We start from the raw sequence: 22,217 nt of genomic DNA, 5'->3' as shown, positions 1-22,217 counted from the left end.
AGGAAGGATTCCTAACTCCTGCTGTTAAGTAGCTGTTGACCAGTGAGGGACACAAATGGCCAATGCAGTGCTGCGAATGCTGTCACCACAGGGGTAGGAATGAGGTGGGCATGATTCTGTTTGCAGACGTTGGGACATGAGCTGAGTCTTGAGAGGAATCAGCAAATTGCTGAAAAGATAATGTAGGAAGAAGCATACCATGGGCAGAGAAGAGCAAATGTGGAAGCGTGGAGGTGAGGTGGCGCTTCATGTATTTGGGTAACTCCCAGGGACAAGTGAGGCTAGGATACAGGTGACTGGGGGCAGGGGTTAGGGCCAGAGAACAATACACATCAACTAATTTAAAAAATTACAGTGAGAATAAATTGAGCACTCACGATCCTGGGCTTGGCTCCGAATGGAAGACAGGCGTCTCTAAGATCTTCTGATGGCTCAAATAATGATGGAGGACACGGGCTGGTATCAAAATCACCTTGTCCCAATATGACCGAAAACCCACCCAGGAGGGCAGAGTCAACACCGTGAACTTCTTGGTTCCTAGGCTGCCGGGGAGATGGGTGGCACCTTGTCTCATTTCCAGTGTCAGTTTCAAGGGAGCCCCTCCCAAGGAGATGGGGCATCTGCTAACGGAGGGACATGGTGGATTTACAGGGAATCTATGTGCTGGCCTTTTTTGTGGGGGCTCAGAAAGGACTTGTACTTGTTGGAGTTTTCCTTCAACTTCTGCCAAGGTGATATGAATGGAGACTGGACCATGGAGTGAAATACGGGGGTACTGACCAGGTAGCATGGACCCCTAGAGGCTCCCAAGGCTCAGACCACCCCAGTGCGAGGGACAGCCAGCCAGGCTGAGCGCCCTCTCATTCTGGGTCTTTCAATTAGGCAATCCCTCCAGTGCCACAACCACTCCTGCCCCGCTGACCCCACGCGGGCCCCCTGGCGTCTCTCCAGTGGTCTCCTGCCACACTTGCTCCTGGACCATTCTGCCCTGCTCAGCTCTGCATCTTTTAAAAAATTATTTTTAATTGAGGTCAAAAGTTCACACATGATGAAATACAATTCAATGATTCTTGACAAATGTATCACCATGTAGCCAAAACCACAACAAGATACAGGACATTTCCCTACTCCTAGAAATTTCCCTCCACCCCTTTCCAGTGAATCCCTGCTCCCCACAGGCCACCTCCTTGCGATGCTTACCTTGTTTGTGGACCTCTTATAAATGGAATCAACCAGTGTGTCCTCTTTGGGGTCCTGGCCTTTGGTTTTGTTGCTCCTCCTAGGGCTCCTGTTTCCCATTCCCAGAGGTTCTTCTGGGATATGTTGTGCCTGACTGGGAGCATCCCATTTCTCTAAGGTTCCTCCTTACATCAGCATCCTGCTGGACCCAGGTCAGAGGTCACTGCGGGTCGCGGGGGGTGGGGGAGTGGTGGTTCTGGGAGCTCAGGGTGAATGACTCAGGCTCTGGACTGACCCGTCACCTCTCTGTGCCTCCCTCATATAATGGGAATCATGCGGTTGTGCCTCTTTCCAGGAGCTTTAGTGAGCTGGTGCTTGTAAACTTCATAGCAGGGTACCTGACACTTAGGAAGCCCTCAGCCTTCGTTTTAGTCTAACAGATTGAGTAGAGATGAGTACCTGCAGCTTAAGAGAAGATCTTAACACACTACAGAGGAGACCACGTGAGCTGCCTCCTCCCATTCTGGGGACAACGGTCATTCTAACTCACATTTCCTGGGGACTCAATACGTGCCAGGTGCTGTTTTAACTGCTTTGTATAAATACTTGAAACCCTCACAGTTCTGACAATATATATGGGTGACTGGAGCACAGAGAGGTTAGCGACTTGTCACGGATCACACAGGTAGCCAGTGGCCTGGCTGGGGTCCTGACCCAGGAGATCAAGGAGCTTTGTGAACTGCTCTGTTGATGACTGGCCTATCCTGGGGGCCACTCCCTTTAAGGCACTGCCAAATCTGGATAGCTTGAAATAGGGTTGGGGTTACCTAGGACATGGATCAACTAATCAGACCACAGATTCTCCCCCCCCCCCCAAAAAAATGCTCTTAAAAATCAGAGAGCTGAAATTGGTTCTTTTAAGTAGCCAGGGAGAAAAAAGTATGTATTGGGGATGAGATTTGTAGCCAAGCAATCAGCTGGAACAAATCTTTCTTCACAAACAGGGTTTATACTTCAGGAAAAGAAAGTGCATACACTGAATCGTCACATTTAGGATTAATCAGAGACAAAGTGTTCCTTGAGTGCGGCATTCAGGGTACTTGTCTTGTATTTGCATTAAAAAAAAAATAGGATCAGGTTTTGCTAAAAGCAGATGATAGCAGCCCATGAAGTGTTGGAGGAGGCCATCATTTTCCTGAATACTCCTGTTCGCGATTTAGGATGACGTCTGAATGCCGCTGGAGGGGGAACCAGGCAGCAGTAACTTTGTGTTTCCAGCCTCTGTCCCGTTCCAGGAACCTCCTAGAGTGGTGGGCAGGTGCTGGCCCTTTCCTGCTCTCTGAATCGGATGTTCTTCCCTGGGCTTGGTGAGCACCTTCTCCCCAGATCTGGGACATGGGTCCTTATGCACGCTGGGGATCTTTATTCCGTCCTCACAGACCCCTTGGGTCCTGCCATTAGACTTTGGGAGTCATTTGTCCTCACAGGTTCCCCCCAAATTCATTAGTCTCTAATAAAAGGCCTTTGTCACTTCTTTCTATTTCTTTGTGTTGAATCTCTTGGAATCTCAGCTACCTCATAGTTCAACAGGGACAACACAGCGAAGTCAACGGAATTACTGGGAGGGGTAAGGGACGTGGCTTAAGCACATCTCTAGCAAAGGATGTGGCCTAGGAGAAACCCTCGGCTCATGTGAGTCTCTTCGCCCTTAACAATTCTGTTTGTGTGAAGCAAGAGAGAAGTTTCCCTCATTGTTTTGCTCGCTGAAACCCCAAGACCAGTCTGCTGGGGGCTTGGGAGACATACTAGAAGCCTCCTACCGCTTCCCAATATTCTATTTCTCTTCTGGTCCTCTAACTTCCTCAGGAATAAACTTACCACAGTTGTAATAAAATCCCTAGCAAGTGCATTTCCAATAGTGATAATGCTAGTTATTATTGTTAGCAATAAATTAAGTACATCGTAGTTAATAAGAACTTAATGAATGAATGAACGAAGTGGTTCATGTTCACAGCTACTGTGCAAGGAAGCCCCATCACCCCATTCGTTTTACCAATGAGGAAACAGGCTCATAGAGGTTAAATGACGTCCAAGTGAAGACTATCACAGAGTTAGAATTCAAAACCTGGCACATGCATGTCCAGATCCTTTGAGGGAGTCAGACCACAAAACCCCGATCCCCTGGCCTGGGAAAGGTCTGCTCTTGAAAGGTTTTGCCTTGACTTGTAATTTATGTGCAGATCCCAGCCTGTGGGATTGGTTCTGAATTTATGATGCACGCTCAGGTCTTTCGTGACTTGTGCTCTTGGAATTTCATTAGGCAGACCTGTAATTGTTGTGGTAAATGTTTACACATCTATAAATTATTATTAGGCGAGTGGGGCAAGGTCAACCTTTATCTCTTAAGGCGTCGGGAACAGATCCAGAGATTTCCCAGCAGACAAAGGGGCCGGGATCTGATTAATTACGGGCTGTGTTGGTGTCATATTGACAACACTATTTCTTGCTGTTAATTTTGAAGCCCCAGATGGGTCATCTTTCCTGAGCGTGAAAAATTATCACCCTTTTACTGATTGTTTTGCAAGTGATTCAATTTTAAATCACTAATGACTATTGATAGCTGATCTCTTTACCCAGGAAGCCAAGCCCAGGATGCCTATGGGGTTTCAGGCTAACCCTTATTTTACTCTATTTTCTGCTATCTGTTTAGCCTAATACCCTTATTTCCAACGCATTCACTTTTTTGGCATCATATGTTAATTGTAAAATAAAAAAAGGAAAAATGCAACAATAACGTTAAGGAAACATTTGTAAATGGAAAAGAACTAATTAATATGACTCAACACCCGCTGTGCCTCAGGCACTTTTGTATATCTGTCTTCTAAGGCAACAGCCCACGAGATAGGTATTGTTGCTATTTTTGAGTTGTTGAAACTGAGGTTCAGAGTTCAAGGTCCATGCTGTTAGAATATGAACCAGTCCCACTGGCTCTGCACCTCGCTCTTCCCCCTACGCCTTTAGGCTTTAACCAGGTTCTAGACCCACGTTGAAGATGAAGAAAATAGTTGTGTTTCTATTGAGTTTTGGGGTCACACTGTGAGTTTACGCAACACCCTTGGTGATAACAAAGTTACTAGAAGTAATACAGCCTCACTGTCAGCACAGCTTCGCTCAGTGCTGGGGACAGAGGAAAGAGCTCCGGGAGCTGCGAGACCTCCGGGAATCCTCAAGGATTTTCTTCCCAATATCAACCTCCCCACAGTGCCATTTTTTTCCCACCAATCCCCCTTTTATTTTCATTTCTAATCTGAAACTCCCTGTAGATCAGGGGCTATGTCTTTTTCACCTCTGAAGCCCTAGCAGATAACGTAATAGCTGGCAGATAGTAGGCGTTTAACAAAACCTACTGAAGGAATACATGAATACAAGAATCCCTGTCTCCACACGAAGGAAGGTTATAAATACAGCCGTTGCCAGAATGGCATATCCTGTGTATATATATATGTATATGTATTCTGTATATATACATATATATCCATTCCATGTTTCTAAATTCTCCTCATTTCGTTTTTAGATAATTTCATCATTTCACTACTGACGGGAAGAGGTAGGTAAGAGAATTGCTCTGCACCATGGAAAACAACATCGGACATCAGTACTTTCTGAAGCCACAAAAAGAGTTAAATAGAACACATGATGACTACAGCCTCAAAGTCTGTATCTCAAAACCAAAGTGTCCCCTCTGTGCTCAAGGAAAGTCTGAGCGATGCCCCCCTGGTGCCCTTAAACTAGGAACATTCAGCCTCTCGAGGGTATTGGCATTTAAGCTTTTTTCCCCCAAACACTAAGGCAAGCTCTTTCTACTGCTCTGCCTGCCTCCTGGGGCCTCTGCCTTATTAGTGAGAGAATTGGAAGGTTGAGCTCATTATTCTGGCCTCCTCTTTCCTCTTCCAGCCTGCCCCCTCTTTGTCCAGGTTGCCCCTTTAAGTTCAAGTGACCTTTATAACTCAAAATGCAAGGATTCCATCAGTAAACGAATTCTCAGGTTCGACTTCGGAGCATTGATCGCCCGCCCACTCTGTACCAGGACCTTTCACATTTAATCACCCTGCAAAGAAATTTTACTCAATCCAGCTCCTGCTGTGTGTCTGTCCCTTTGTCAAACACTGTGGGGATTAGCAAAGGATGAATGGCCTGGAATCAGCCCTTGAGATCAAGTGGTCTGATGGGGATGGCAGTAGGTAGGATCTTCTAGAAATGGTGAAGGCCAACGAGACATTGCAAGACCGTGGGACATGTAATGCCCTCTTATATTACTTCTAGAATGAACTAGGATCCTCATCTCTAACGAAGATGAAACTCGCTGTGTTTGTAGGAACTAACAACACTAAATTATTTGTAAAAACTTTCCCTGCTCCTCTCCTGTTTGCTGCATAAAGAGCAGCCCACTTGAACAAGGAGAAGTCCTCTTTAGGACCCACCTGGAACATTTTGCTTGGCTTGCAAACTCTGGTCACCGATGTCCAAGCTGTCTGCCTGCCTCAGCAATATCTAGAGATGTTTGTTAATTAGAATCTTTGAAGAGAAACCCAAATATTAGTTGAATGGATTCAATTTGCTTTATGAAATTTATCCAAAATTAACATAAGCATATCTATTAGTCTGTCTGGTCAGTTTACTACAAACAGCCTGCATGTGGGTCTGGTTTCATGAGCAATCCTTTCTCTCGTCCTTGGGGTCATCTTTACAGGGAGCAACAGTGAGAATGGCCAGATCCCAAGCTGATCCATATCACATGGTTCCTCATTATCTGTTGGCCCCTGACTATATCCCACCACTAAGGGCAAGAAATAGGATGGAAAGGTTAAAACAAAAGGTCAAAGTGCATTTTGCACTTTATCTGTGAGCTTCAGGTATCCACATTCTCCTTAGTATCATGAATACTTGAAAACCCAAGTGTGAATCGTCTTGATAAATAAATGGCAAGCAAGAGGATATACCGGAGTCTATAATCACTCTATACACCCCACTTCTTTGGTGCCCAAGGAAGGAAGGTCCTCAGGTCTGGCTCATAACAAACTCACCCCAATTTTGATTTATATATTGGTGATGGATTATTTGTGTCGATGATCTATAGGACAAGTCCTGCCCTTCTCTTGGCCTTAGTATCCCCAGCTATTCTATAGCCAGCTCCATTCCCCAACTCCCTCCTCTGTCCTTAGAGCCCTCATCTCTAAAGTGTAGAAGTAGAAGGTCCCTAAACATCCTCTGAGTTCTTAAATGCCACAGCATTTTGGAAGATCCAGCTGACCCCACTTCAGAGATTGTTGAACCCCTTGAGAGCCATTTAGAACAATCCCTCTATGGGTGTTTTAAAACATGGATGCAAATTCTTTGACATTCTTCCCATCCAGAGACGGGGTCTGTCTTGACCCTTGCATCTGGATGAGTCTGTGACTACTTCAACCAACAGAATATGGCAGAAGTGACACTATGTGACTTTTGAAACTAGATCATGATGGCCATGTGCCTTCCATCTTCTTTGCTAGAACACTATATCTGGGAACTCTGGGACGGCCATGCTGGAAAGGTCATCTACTCCAATACACCATCCCAGCCAAGCCCAGCCTTCCCTCATCCCCGTCAAGGCACAGACATGTGAATAAAGAAGCCTTCAGATGATTCCAAGTCATTCGTGGCCATCTGAGTCGTTCCAGCTGAAGTCTCAGACATTGCGGAGCAGAGATAAGCCGTCCTTTCTGTGCCCTTCTGAATTCCTTACCCCAGAATCTGTGAGCATGTTAGGTAGTTGTTGGCTACGCTACTAAGTTTTGGGGTGGTTGATTACACAGCACTGGATTAGCAGACACCCTCAGAGGGACACTTGGCTGGCCTTTTGAGATGAGGCTGAAAAGGGCAATTGGTAGAGCCCTGGCCTCTGATTTGTCCGTGTGTCTGCATCAAAGTGTGTCGGAAGCCTTTCCTCTTCTTCCCTGAGAGGGTGAGGGTCTGAAGAAACCAAAAAGTCACCTTTGTAAGGGGATTGCTCTTTTCTCTTTTGCTGACACCTTTTCCTCTCTGCCATATTCTTCCTTTGCAGAAATCCATGCAGCCCCTGTGCAAAGGCTGCTGGGAGCAGACCGCAGTCGCCACTGCACATGAGATTCCTTAGAGCAGGGACCCTCCTTGCCCATGTTGTCAAAACTGTGTCCATTGTGAATGAAGGCTGAGTTTTCCATCACTGAGACTGCAGGGTGGGCGGAAGTGGCGGGGGAGGCTGGAAACAGTGCAAGACAGTATTTACTGTGTTTTCACTACACATGCGATGCTGTAGAAAGTGCTTCATCCTATTGTCTCATCCCAGCCCCTCTGTGAGAGAGGCAGGTACTAGTGTGTTCCCATTTATCAGATGTGAAAGGGGAGGGAGCTTAGAGGAGATGAGTCAGCAACCCACTCGGTGTTTGCTACAGAAGTGCTATCTGGACATTTAGTTGTGAATGAATGAAGAGCGGTTAAGTGAGGAAGGCTGTGAAGTAGACAGAGGATTTCACCCTCTCCTTAGGTCTGAACTGGAGGAGACAGGCTGGACACACGGCTATCAGAGCCCAAGAGATCTGACTTTGGACTCATGCAGGTCTCATACACTTGTCCCCTCTGCTATCCTGCTTCTCAGAATGACTCCAACCTGGGGGCTGCCTCCAGTGGTTGAGAGTGAGATCTTGAGCAGCTCAAACCATCTGGACCTCAGTTTCCCCACTGTCACTTGGGAGTAAAAACTTCTCTCCTGAAGGGCTTTCGAAGGTCTTTCTGATGCCCCGTTCGTGCAGGAGTGTTTGTAACCTCTCGGTCTCTGTGCACTTCGAGGAAGCACCCTGAGCTTCTCTTCCTTAGATGCCCTTAGATTTTGAGATGCATCGCCTTCCTGTTTAAAAAAGAAGTTGAATAAAATTCTGGTTAAACACTAAGCATGCCCCTTTCTTTTGTCTTTGACAAAAGCCAGAAACATTCAGGTTGTATGCATCTTAATCCCAGAGTAACCTCCACCTCCTCACTTGCAATGACAATGTCTTGCCTCTCAGAGGTCAAGCCAATCAGAGCAATGAGCCCAGGATGTATTGAACTGTGGCTTGGTGGTAATTATTTCTTTTTCTTTTCAGTAGATTCCTATTAGCCAGTTAAAGGTTTGCATTTGCAGAGGACTCTGTGCTCCGCCTGTAATTCAACTCACCTCCTTTGCCCCAGGCTCAAATCTGAACACAGCCGCCAAACCCATCACTCCTACCAGCTCCTTCTGTGGCTTCTCACCCCTTCCAACCAGTCACCAAGTACTGTTCACTCTTCATACAACCTTCTTAATACTTCCTGGCTCCATTGTCCTCACTGTATCCTTTGCTGGGTCCCTCATCCGCCTTTGACTGCCATATTCTCTCAGCATCCTAACTGCATGGCAGCCTGACACTTCCTGTGTCCCCTTGAATTCATTGTCCACAGCACAGCCAGCAAGATTGTTTGAAAATGCCAAGTCTCACTTTGTCCATAGGGAGGGGCAGGGTTTCCTTGAAGGGGTGGAAGGTATGGGGAGGCAGGCAGAGCCCATTGCCCTGTGATCATCTCCCCATGTTTTTGCCTCCCTGTAGAATATATTCTTATTGAGGGCAGGGATTCTGTTATTCGTCTTCACATTCCCAGCAACCCATGCAGTGTCTGCTGCAGAGGTTGTATCTGGACCTTTCATTGTGAATGAATGAGGAACAGTTAAATGTGCAAGGCTGTGAAGAGGAACCCATCAGTTTGGGAACACAGGAGGTGGACAAAAGATGTCAACTGCTTCTTAGGTCTGAACCTGGGAAAATAGCTGGACACACGGCTGTCAGAGCCCAAGAGGTCAAGGATCCAGGTAGATGAATGCTGAGAGCAGTGTGATGGCAGACATCTGTCAGACTTCTCAACGTGATGGACAGACAGACAGAAAGGCAGGTAGGAGCCATGAGCCAGGGTTTCATGAGGACAGACTTCAAGGTCTGGGTCTATGGGATCCCGCACACCCAGATCCCAGTCATGTCTCTACTCATGATAGTCCTGTGAGCTGGGAAGCTTGCTGAATCTTTATGAGCCTCAGTTTCTCAATCTGTTAAGAAGTGGAACCACTTAAAAGAGTAAAGACGCTCTGTCCTCTGACAGTGTAGACTACACCAGGAAGGAGAGGTCTGGGGAAAAGGGTGTGGTGTTTGGAATCAAACAGATCCACATTTGAATCCCAGCTCTCTCCTGTGCTACCTGTGTGAACTTGAACAACATCTATGCTGTTCATCTATGAGCTTGTTGTATCTATGAGATGATGTAACATCTATGAGCTTCAGTTCCACGTAAAATGAGTAATACCAACCTTACATGGGTTTTGAGAAGACTGAATGGGGTGTGTATAAAGAAGTTAGCACTTAGTAGGTGGTTTCTGTAAAATAGCTGATGCCACTCTCATTGGGCAAACCCATCCTTCCCCCTTGGAGCCCCGTGCCCCACCTCCTACCCTGGGCTTGGCACTCACCTTCCCTCTGCTCCGCAGTCCCACCCTGATTGGTCGAGAGCCTTTGCCTCCTGTCTCTCCCCTGGCCCCGTGAACTGCCCTATCTCTGCCTGCTCCTGAAGAGCCATTTTACATCCTCGGCTTTGTGTGAGCTCTTGACATATGTTAATGTTTGGAAAATCAGCCTGGAACAGAGCAGGGAGCCCTTCCAAACATGAGCCCGGAGGCAACAAATAAATTACTTTGCAGCAAGGGTTCTGTCTGTTGCAAGTTAAAACTTAGCAAAGAAAACAATCCCCTTCTGTTTTGGCCACCCTGGAAGCTGTGGGCCTCTTCCCCTCTGGATCAGGATGCCACTTGCGCTACGGCCCGGGATGGGACCACGATCAAAGGTGCCTTGTACCATGTGCCCGGTATTGTGCGAGACACTTAACCACATATTACAGATGAGAAACAGCAGCTTAGCAAGGTTGGTTAACACTCACCCATAGAGTAAATAGTTGAATCCAGACTTAAAAGCAGCCCTGTTAGATTCCAAAGCCTGTGCGTTAACCACTCAACCACATGGCCTTTCAGTATGTAAAAGGGGAGGAGCATCACTTCTTTTTTGAGAGGAAGGAGAGCATTTTGGAAGATTTCCTCTGGGTGCAGCATGGATCAATGGTAGGAGGAGTGAGAATAGAGACGGGGGCCCAGGTAGTAAGCTCTGGTGATTGGTCAAGTGGAGACAGAGAGCCTGAACTAGAGCCAGGAAGGCTGCGGTATATCGGGCACCCAGCTGCCCAGGGCTTCCCCCAGGTGTGCTGGCAGCAGGTCTATGGCAGTGGAGGACTAACCCCAGGCCCTGTCCATATCCACTGTGGGTTTCTGCCTTGGTCATCAAGGATGGTCTCCATGCCCTGTTGTCTTTCGCTCTAGCACAAAGTGGTAGATTGTTTGTAAAAATGACCACAAAAATCCCTCTCAACCTTTTCTCACTTCCCTTTGCAATGTGACTTTGTGTTCCCTCTCATCAAGCAATAGAGTCTTTCTCCACTCGTTTGAATCTGCATGTAGTTTGCTCAATGGGGCATTAGACAATGTGATGCAAACAAAGACTTGAAAAGCGCTTGCACACTGGGGCTCACACTCTCCTGCTGCCCTTTGGAATGCTGAGACTACCAAGGGAAGATGCCCGAGCTAGCCTGCTGGAGCATGGGAGACTGTGTGGAGCCAAGATGAGCAAATCCAGCTGAGGCCCCCTTAGACCAGCCCGAATGCTGGCCACTGGCAACGTGAGCGATGACCTCCAAGACCATGTAGCACAGGCGAGCTGCCACCTAACCACAGAGATCAACTGAGAGAGCCTAGAGCAGGAGACCTGCCCAGCTGAGCCACAGAATTATGAAAGACGGTAAATGTTTGCTGTTTTAAGCCATTAAGTTTGGAGTGGTTTGTTTTTCAACAAAATAACAGAGAATATCAGAGTCGAAGGACAGAAGGAGCTCCGGGTATCTCTTGTTTCTGAGCTTCCACTGCCTTTGGTACCTCTAGTGCAGCACATACCTATTCCACCCACCTTAAATTAGAGGGCGAGAAAAATCCAGACATACTGGGGCAGAGTTGAAGCTGAAAATCACTCCATCCAACCTCTTTTATTCTCCAATGAGACTCTAGGCTCTTGGGGGCAGAGGCCAGAGCCCTGGAAAGGAGCCTGGACTAAATCCTGAAGGTATTAAGGAGGCGTGGAAGTTTTTGCTTGTTGGTTAGTTTTACAATAAGAGTTGAAACTGTTGTGTATCTTGATTGTGTTGGTGGTTGTACCACTGCATGCATTTGTCAAAACTCACAGAACTGTACACTAAAACTGGATCACTTTTACTGTATGTATATTATGCTCTAATAAAAATATTCAAAAATAAATAAGAAACAATTTTTAGTGTGGGGGAGAATGAGAATTTGAACGAAAGCTGTGGATTCTAAGGCCCATTGTGAAAACCACCAAGTTACTATGACCACATTTTGTCATACATATGTCATTAAGAAAGATGCTTTATAAGTCTGATTTTTAATAAATGTTTTAGTTAAAGCAATTACATCATGATAGAATGACAAAAAATCAGATTAGAAACAAATGCATATTTACTGTTAAACACAATCTAGTTACGTTCCACTCATGGGAAGGTGGAGTGGATGTACTTTTCCCTATTCCTCTTGCTAAGTACAACTAAAGGCTCTGACTATTATAGACAAATGTAAGAAGACTCTGAAAGGTAGAAAGAAGGCAAACCAGCTAGGGATATCAGGACCTAAGGAATGACACAATCATGTGTTCCTTGAATTTTCTCTTTGCTTCATCTATCCCAGACTTGTAGTTGAAGAATCTAGCAACTCAGCAACACTAATAGGTACAAACAAAAAAGTCCCTAATAAAAGCCTGTTCTCTGTAGTTAAAGGATCAGAAAAAGAGATAGCCTAACAAGACAGCGAACTTTAATACAATAACCACTCTACTCTCGCCAAACACATCAGAAAAAACAGTGGCTCCATCCCCATCTATGCCAGCAAAGGCCAAGCAGGCTACCTAGACTTCTGTCTTCATCAGAAGACAGAAGTGATGAGGGTACGGAGGAACCATAGCCTGGTGATGCCAGAGAAGTTCAAGTGAGGACTTTTGTCCCTGCTGGGTGGTAATAAGAAGCCTCCTGTCCTGTGCAGTGGAGACCAAGTGGAGATTCTGGACTTCCACCCCTAATGGGAATAATAAAATGCCTCTATCCACCCCTACCGGTTAGTGCCAAAGGAGGCCTGTTGGAGAGTCAAGACTTTGACCACTGCCCATCTGTAACAAGATGATACGCTCCATGGTGTCAGTGGAGGTCACCACTGACCAAGGAGTAGCAGTAATGAGTCACTTCTACCCTTCCCAGACTGAGCAATATCAATGGACTTGTACTGGGAAGATGGAACTCCCACCCATTTAACAGGAGTAAGGAGACCCCTCTTGGTTGTCAACAAAGGTCAAGTAGGAAACCTGAACTTCTAACCCAACCTGGCAGTAATGATACAGTGCCCCACTTCCCCTACCAGAGCAGTGCCAGAAAAAGCCAGCTAAAACAGAAGGTTAAAATAAGTTCCAGAGTGTCATAACAAAATAGCCAACATAGGTCCAGGTCTCAACAGAAACCAAAATCATACCAATAACCAGAAGGTTCTCAAACTGGATAAAAAGAGGCAGTCAATAAATGCCAACACTGAGATGATAGAGATGCTAAAATTATCTGGCAAGGATTTTAAAACAGCCATCAAAAAATGTTTCAATGAACAATTACAAAAACGCTTGAAATGAATGAAAAAGTAGAAAGCTTCAGCAAGGAGATGAAAAATCTCAGTAAAGAAGAGAAGACAAAAAGAAGAACCAAATGTAAGTTTTGTACCTGAAAAATAAAATAGCTGAAATAAAAAGCTCAATGATGGGCTTAACACAGAATGGAGAGAACAGAGGAAAGAATCAGTGAACTAGAATATATACAAATAGAAATTACCCAATATGAGCAACAGAGAGAAAACAGGCTGAAAACAAAAGAACAGAGCCTCAGAGACCTGTGGGGTTATTAAAAGAATCAAATATTTGTGTAATTGAAGTCCTGGAAGGAGAGGAGAAAGAAGGTGGGCCTGAAAAAAAAAAAACACTCAAAGAAATAACAGCTGAAAACTTCCTAGATTTGACAAAAGACACAAACCTAGAGAGTCAAGAAGCTGAGTAAATCCCAAACGGGATAAACCTAAAGAAATCTCCATCAAGATACATCATACTCAAATTTCTGAAAAAGACAAAGACCAAATCTTGAAAACAGGGAGAAAGAAATGATATCTTATCTGTAGGGAAAAAACCCAAATCAAATGACAGAGAATTTCTCATCAGAAACCAGGGAGGCCGGAGGAAGTGGCACAACATTTTTCAAGTGCTGAAAGAAAAGAATTGTCAACATGCAATTCTATATCCAGAAAAAATATCCTTTAGGAGCCGAGAGGGAAATCAAGAAATTCTTAGATGAAAGGAAACTAAGAGAATTTGTCATCAGCAGACCTACCCTAAAAGAATAGATAAAGAGAGTTCTAGACAGAAATGAAATGATAAAGGAAAGAATCTGAGAATATCGGGGAGGAGATAAGAAGACAGTAAGCAAAAATACGAGTAGATACAACAGACTTTCCTTCTCCTCTAGAGTTTTCTGAATTATATTTGAAGCTTGAAGCAAATATTATAACACTGGTTAACGTGATTGTAAATGTATGTAGAGGAAATATTTAAGACAATTATATTGTAAATGGAAGGCAAAGTAATAAAGAAGGAGTTAAGATTTTTATACTGCATTCAAACTGATCAAACGATGACACAATAGACTATGATAACTTATTTGTATATAGTGTGGTACCTAGAGCAACTACTAAAAAAGATATACAGAGAGATACACTCAAAAACCCTATAGATAAGTTAAAATGGAATTCTAAAGAATGTTTAGTAATCCACAGGAAGGCTTGAAAAGGAGAACAGAAACGTAAACAGAAAGAACAAACAGAAAACATAAATTATATGGCAGACTTAAGCTCTAAATGTAAATGATTACATTACAGGTAAGTGATCTAAATACACCAATTAAAAGACAGAGATTGGTAGAGTGGATTAAAAATCATGTCCCAACTACATGTTGTCTACAAGAAACTCACTTCAAATATAATGATACAGGCATATTGAAAGTAAAAGATGGAAAAAGATGTATCATTAATCAAAGAAAAGCAGGAGTGGCTATAATAATATGGTTGTCCCTCAGTATCTGCAGGGGATTGGTTCCAGGACAGCCCCTGTCCCATGGACACTAAAATCCTCTGATGCTCAAGTCCCTTAGTCTTAGTACACCATCCGTGGTTGGTTGAATCCACGGATGCAGAACCTGTGCATATGGAGGGCCAACTGTATTGGCTAAAGTAGACTTCAGAGCTAAGAAAGTTACCAGAGACATAAAGGATACTCTATCGAAGGGATTCAAACAGCAGAGCGATGTTGGATCTGGGCTTTAGAAAGAACTCTCTGATTCACAGTGCTCCAAGGGAGGCCCCGGGGCTCATTCAATACCAAAGTCTGAGAGAACCCAAGGGAAACTGCTTGGCTGGACAATTTCTGGGTTCATCTCTTGAGACATCTTCAACCTTTGGGCTCTTAAACCTCTATTATAATGTGTATAATTATAATTATAATGTTATATCCTGTATTGTGCTTGTTTCTTTGTGTATCAACTCCCTTTCTCTGAACATCCAGGTTGGGGCTGTGTCTGATTCATTATCTTGTCCCCAATATGTAGGTGGTGGAATGGTATAGAGGAGCAGATAGTGTTGACCTATCAGGCCTCAACAAGGAGAGACTAGATCTGAGCTTTTTTTTTTTTTGAGGAAGATTAGCCCTGAGCTAACTACTGCCAATCCTCCTTCTTTTTGCTGAGGAAGACTGGCCCTGAGCTAACATCCATGCCCACCTTCCTCTATTTTACATGTGGGATGCCTACCACAGCATGGCTTTTGCCAAGCAGTGCCATGTCCACATGTGGGATCTGAACCGGGGAACCCCGGGCCCCCCGAGAAGTGGAACAGGCGAACTTAACTGCTGCGCCACCATGCCAGCCCCTAGATCTCAGCTTTGAAAGCTGTGTTGGGGGTAGAAAGATGGGGATAGGGTGTCCTGGTGACTTCATTGGCTGACTGTGATCCCGACTCCTGTGAATTCACTGGCCTGAGCAGCGCCAGACCTCAATCCATAGAAATGTGTGAATCTTTCCAGCTCCTTCTCCAGGCAGGAGGGACCCTTGCCCAACTTCTCTAGTCAGGGCAGTTAATTCCTTTCTTGGATCCATTGCCTTTCTCAGCTCAGGTAACCCTCTTGCCTATTTAGTAGTCCCTGGAACCCCAGACCACCAGATTGGCTCCCTTTGAGGGTTGCTCCCACTTAATTTACCCAGTCTCAGAGGCTGGATCCAGAAACTCTGTGCTAAGAATCAGAAAACTTTGTTCTTTCCACCAGTAACTTGCTGTGTGACTTTCAATGTGCATCTTGTCCTTTCTGTGTCTTAGTTTCCAAATTTGTGAAAAAAAGAAAAACGATTTTAAATAAGAGAGAGAAAGATTTCTTCAAAGAGAATCTTATGACATCTTACAAGTAAAACAGAAAATTTAAAGCTGGAGGAACCCTATTCCTTGCCCTGCAGGGACCTTGCAAAGACCACAAGATTTGATGACTGTCCTTCTAGATGGACTTCTTTGCTGCCCTGACATATCCAGCTCTGTTTTTCAATGCCTTCTCTCAGTGGCACCTCCAGAAAGATCCAGGGTCCTTCTTAGGGATTTTCTCCTCTGCTACCGTGCTCTTCTCCGCATTGGCCAAAGAAACTGAGAAGCTCTGAAGAGTGACTTTCTCCTTTCCCTGTGCCTACTATCATTGAGTGACAAGTAAGGTGTTACTTCTCAGGGCTGTGCCAGAATGTGCCTTCCTTCCTGAGAGGCTGGGGTTGGCATTCTCAGGCATGGTCTTGCTCTGGTCCCAACAGTGGGCCTGGCTGGCCGGATGCTCTCTGGGGTTTGGTATCCGTGGTTGACTGTGGCTGGAAGGTCACAGTGAGCTATAGTGGATGTGGATCTGGGAGCTGATGCTGCAGGGAGGGGTAGCCAGCTGGGATAACAAGCTCACTTCACCATGGGGCATCCCAGACCACCCCCCCAGGGGTAAGCCACTGTGCCTGTCTTTACTCCCACAGGGGCCAGCACTTCCCCATCAGGGCACGTGGCAGGCACTGCTGTTAGCCGTCACCTCCTGGTGAGATCATGAGCCCGATGAAGGCAGGAACAGTATCTGGCTCCTCTTATTATCCCATCTGCCCAGCACAGGATCTGGCTCTGAGCAGGAGACCTACAGGGGCTTGTGAATTGAAATGCATGGGCCCCAGCTGCAGCTTCTTCCCAGCACAATTAGCAGATGGTGCAACTCCTCTCCAGGTGGTTCTTGACCTAACAGGTGCACACGTGGAAGGCCTTCCCCTTTGCCAAGCATTTGAGTGTCTGATTTATTATTAACAGAAAGTGGTGGGTCTGGAGCAGATCCAGAAAACAGTTAGAGACGTGAGTAAAGAGGCAACAGCTCCTGGGAGGAAAGTTTGAAGTAAATACCTTCCCTGAGTCTGGGGCAGAATAAACAGGCCGTAATATATGAGGTGTCAACCCTGTGAGGAGTCTTGGGGAGAACGCATCCCCCCTCTCTCCTTCTCTACTGTGCTCTCTCCCTCCCACCTGCCCGCCTGCAGCAAACATTGATGGAGGTCCTTCCGTGCACTTGGCACTGTGTTAGAGGTGGGAAGGATAAAGAAGTTTATAATGCACAGTCTCTGCCTTCAAGGCACTTACAATAGACAGGAAATGATAGCTGTAATAAAAAACCAAGATTAGATGGTATGAGAGGTCAGAGGCGGGAATCAGAGATCACTTCTCGCTTGGATATTTGAAAAAAACTACATGAAGGGAGATGTGGACTTGAACTTGAATTTGGGGAGGATTTGAATCAAATAGGGGAAATCATCAAGAATGCAGACTATAGCCAGGCAGACCTGCTCTGAATCTTGATCCACAGCCAACTGGCTGTGTGGCCTTAGTGATATCACTTCATTTCTCTGATTCTGAGCTTCCTCCTCTGTAAATTTGTTAAAGTATTCTATAATTATCCTTTCTCCTGCAATTAGCAGGTCTCTATCTACTTAGCCATTCCTCTCAGCACACACACATGCTATAATATCTCTGGTTAAAACAAAACCAAACAAAAGCCTCTTCTTTTTGGGGCGGGAGGTGGGGAAGACTGGCCCTGAGCCAACATCTGTTGCCAATTTTCCTCTTTTTTTGGTTGAGGAAGATTGTCACTGAGCTAACATCTGTGGCAATCTTCCTCTATATTTTGAATGTGGGACACTGCCACAGCAGGACCTGATGAATGGTGCATAGGTCCGTGCCTGGGATCCAAACCCGTGAACCCCAGGCTGCTGAAGCAGAGCACATGAACCCAATCACTATGCCATGGGGCTGGCCCCCAGTAGCCTCTTCTTGAAACCACATCCCCCTTTCAGCTCCCACCCATTTCACCGCCTGCCTTTGGAACAAGCTCCTCGCACAGCTTGTCCACTTCTCTCTCCATCCTCTGCTCCCTTTCTTTTTTCACCAGCTCCAGTCAAGCTGTTGTCCCTGTCATCCTATTGTAACTGCTTGGGTTATGGCCACTAATCACCTACATGATGCAAAACCCAAAGATCAGTTCTCTGTCCAAATCTTCCTTGACTTAGCGGCATCACTTAGCACAAGTGACCATTTTCATCTCCTTCATGTGGCTTCCAGGATGCCACACTTTCAGTTTCCTCCCAGTTCTCAGATTGGGCTTTTGGAGTCTCTTCTGCTGTTCCCTCTTCATTTCCCTGCCCTTCATATAAATGCTGGACCGGCCTGGAGCTTGGGCCTAGGACCTCTGTTCTCGGTCCACGCACACAACTTTGGGAATCTCATTTAATGATGCCCTGACGTTTTCCCAGTGTACGTCTCTGTTCCAGACTGTCCCCTAAACTCTGGACTCAGACACCCAACTGCCTACTGGGCCTCTTTTCTTGGATATCTTCTTAGCATCTGAATCCCGATATGTCCAAAACCAAACTCCCCATCCTCCCCACCCGCTCAAACTCCTGCAGAACTTTCTCTCATCTCAGTTTTGGACAATTCCATCGTTTGTGTTGCTGAAGATAAAAACTTTGCCGTCATCCTCGACTCTCCTTTCTTTCATACCACGTATGAAATCCACAGCCAGCTTCATGGGCTCTACACTCAAAATACATCCAGGGTGTGACCATTTCTCCCCGCACCCCCACTGTTCTCACCCTGGTCCAAGCCACCATCTCTACTCACCTGGACTATGAAATAGCTGGCTAGATGCTACCCTGCTCCCACCATTGACTCACAGCCAGAACTACCCTTTTGTAATGTGTCACATCCTGTCATTCTTCTGTCCCAAACCATCTTGTGGCTTCTCAATGTTGTTGGAGTAAAAGCCAAAGTCCTACCGTGGCCAATAAGTTCTGGCAGGCTTCCGTTTCTGCTTCCTTGGCTTGCAGACAGCTGCCTTCAATCTGTGTAAGTATAGTTATTGTTGTTTATTAAGTGTCACCTGTTCACCACCCTCCCTTAGAAGAGGGTTTATCTGTATACTTCATGTTGTTTTGTCAGAACTTAGACAAATGCCCCGACACGTAGGCAGTCTACAAATGAGTGGTGGTTTTGGTTTTTGGTTTATGTATGTAAGTGTCATACTTAGTGGCACTTAGTAAGCTCCATTACTTAATAAGAACCTGACACATGGAAGAGTTCCATGAATGTCCTAATTATTAGATGGTGATGAGAAGGAAGGACTTTTTATGGGGAAGGGTCATCATGAACCAATTCACAGAAGTGGGGAAGTATGGCTTAGTTACAGGCAATAGCAAAGAGTTCGGTCGAGTTTGCGCAAGCTTTGCTAAATTGTGCGAGGGTGGCCTCGAGTGCCGTCCTCGGGTGTGGGGCCTCAGTAGCAGTTGGGAGCCACGTAGTATTTTCAAGCAGGAGAGTGGCTTGGCTAGTGGCTTAGCTGGGTTTAGCCCAATTAACTAAATTCAGTCTGGGGGTGGATGCGGGGAAGGTAAGCCTCAGCGCAGAGAACTCCAAGGAGAATTTCTCAAGTGGGTAAATCTGATCAATTGAAAGTTCAGCATTAAACAATTTACTACCCACTGCCTTTTATATTTTATTTCAATAATACGTTTTTGCTTAAAAGTGATACTTTTTGATTTTTTTCATATGAGCCATGTAATTGCTAAACAACTTATTGAGGAAATAAATTAAAGGAATTCTTGAGCTCTGTCTCTTTTGATTTTGTCTGTATCATTGCGGTTTTATCTTGGAGTGATCCTTGTCTCAGGGGTCCGGTGATTTCTCTCTTATTTCTCATTCTTGGAGAGAAGGTCTATTTGCCCATTGTTGGGAGAAGAGCGAGTTTTGGCAGAGTCTGAATGGGTCCTTGTCCAAATAATCGGGTTCAAGAAAAATGGGAAACTGCCTTTATGGAGGTGGATTTTGATTTGCTTGGGGACCTGCCTTCTGTACAGGTGGCAAGATCAGTAACATCTTGGGACGGAGGTGGTGTGGTGTCCCCAGGTTTGTGGAGGTGGCCGGGGGCCCTGCTTTCCTCCTCTGTCCCTCCTGCTCTAGATAGACAGAGCCCTCCCAGGTGTCCCCTGAATGTCTTCACTTAGCTAGTAGCTCCCTCTGCATCAGGGAGGTCAAGCTCCTTCCGGCCATGCTGTGGGCCAGCCCTCTTGTCCGCCTCTGTTTGTCTCCACCCTTCTTCTCTCTGATTTTCAGATTCCATACACTTATATCACAGTCGCTTTTCTTAAGTAGGCACTGAACTCCAGAATAATTTGTTCTCCTGTCTTAGTGCTTTCCAAAACTGTGGTCTGAATCAAAATCACTGAGTATAGACATACGGATCATGGGCCTCCCCCCTGAGCATGAAAACCTGAAATCTACTTTTTTCATACTGTCTGCAGAATTGCTTGCAGAAATAGCATATAATTTTTGGCTCATTCATTGTACTGTCACTTGTATTATTTAGGTATTATTTATTCTAATGGTATATATACGTATATATATTCTAATTTTGCATATATTCTCATTATATATTTATTGGTTATTTCAAAGGGAAAATTTGAAGGGTGAGGAATTAAATCTTTTGAAACCTTGGAACACTTGCCATCCTTAGATGAAATCGGGTTTTTATGTTCTTTATAAGTTTTTATTAGGACAATAAAACCATATTGCAGAAAGCTTGGAAAATAGGGAGAAAAATATAATTTCCCCAGTTTGATGTAATGACTATTTTCATGTTGGTGTGGTCCCCTTGGGCGTGTACAGAGGTATTCATAAACGTGAGCAGCGTCAGTGTTAGTGTTCACACCATTCGGTGTGATGTGTAAATCAGAGAGGAGAGGCTAGGGGCACAGACTTCGCTCTGGGCTCCCTCTTCCTCGGAGGACACAGCGCACTGGACTCACGGAGAGACCCACTTACAAGAGACCCATCCCAGGGATCCCAGGGGAGGAGGTACAGAATAACCCCAGGACCACACCCTCAGCTTACCAAAATCACCAACATCTCAGGAGCTGGCACGCACAGGGTGCTTTTCAATTCAGCCTCTGTTTGTTGTCACTTCCTAGGTACCAGTAGATGAAAAGACCGCCGCTGCCCTGGGGCTCCCAGGCTGCAGGGGAGACGGACACATAAACAGCAATTACCACTCAGTGAAATGCGTGTCACTCTGGAGGGTGGTGCAAAGTAGGACCTCACAGGAGGAAGCACAGCCGCTGACTGAGCAGGCCAGAAAAGGGAGAAGATGCAGGTGGGGAGTTAAACAGAGGCGGGCACTCATGTGCACACCTGGTCTGGCGCTGCATTTCAGGAACCGCCAAGGGAAGTGCAGGCTGGGGGCCGGCCCAGACCCACCTGGGGGCCTTGCAGCCTCTATTCTTACCCCACACGTGTTCCCAGGGGAGCCTCGGGACTTGAACAAAATAAAATATTGAAACTGATGTGTACAAGATAGTAGTGTCACCACTCTTCAGAGAATGGCATATTATTCTCTGTTTTATTCTATTCTATTTTTATTGGAATTCTGAAGTACTTAAAACATACAGAAATTGACAGAAAGTGATAAGACAAACACACAGATAGACACCAGACAGATTTAAACAAAGAAATTATTTTGCCACATTCAATTCATATTTTCTTTAAAGGAAATATAACATGACACCACTGAAGTCATCTTTGTGACCCTTCTGGATTCCATTTCCCTCCCTCTCTCCTTACCTAGAGGTAAACACTATTTTGAGGTTGATATGTGTTCTTTCTGTATGTGCTTTTTGTTTTTATTACCTAGATATGTAGGACATGCTTTAAAAAAAATACACACACGCATAAAATGATACATTTATTCTTTTGCAGCTTACTTTTTTCCATCTCTCATTATTAAGCTTTTGAGATTTATCCATAGGGATCACGTAGAATCTTTTTCATTTTAACTGCTATAGAGTATATTCCATTTTTGAAAATACTGTGATTTATTTACCCATCCTCCTTTGGATGGACACTTGAGTGCCAAACACCCTTTGCCCTGTCTCGTTACAGGTGTGTGTAAGAATTTCTCTCGGTCAAGTTTCAGAGACAGATAACCTGGGTTTTTGGAAAAGTGCATTTTCAGTTTCACTACATTTCCAAATTCCCTTCAGAGTTTGTACGCATTTTCACACCTTTCAGCAATATAACAGATCCCATTTTCCACATCGATATTACCACACGTTGCAATTTTCGCCAATTTTATGAGCATGAAATAGTATCTCATTGAGATTTTTATTTTTGTCTCCGATTAATA

The sequence above is a fragment of the Equus caballus genome, chromosome 3, assembly GCF_041296265.1.
Source record: "Equus caballus isolate H_3958 breed thoroughbred chromosome 3, TB-T2T, whole genome shotgun sequence".
NCBI classification, from domain to species: Eukaryota; Metazoa; Chordata; class Mammalia; order Perissodactyla; family Equidae; genus Equus; species Equus caballus.
This window is presented reverse-complemented; position numbering follows the sequence as displayed.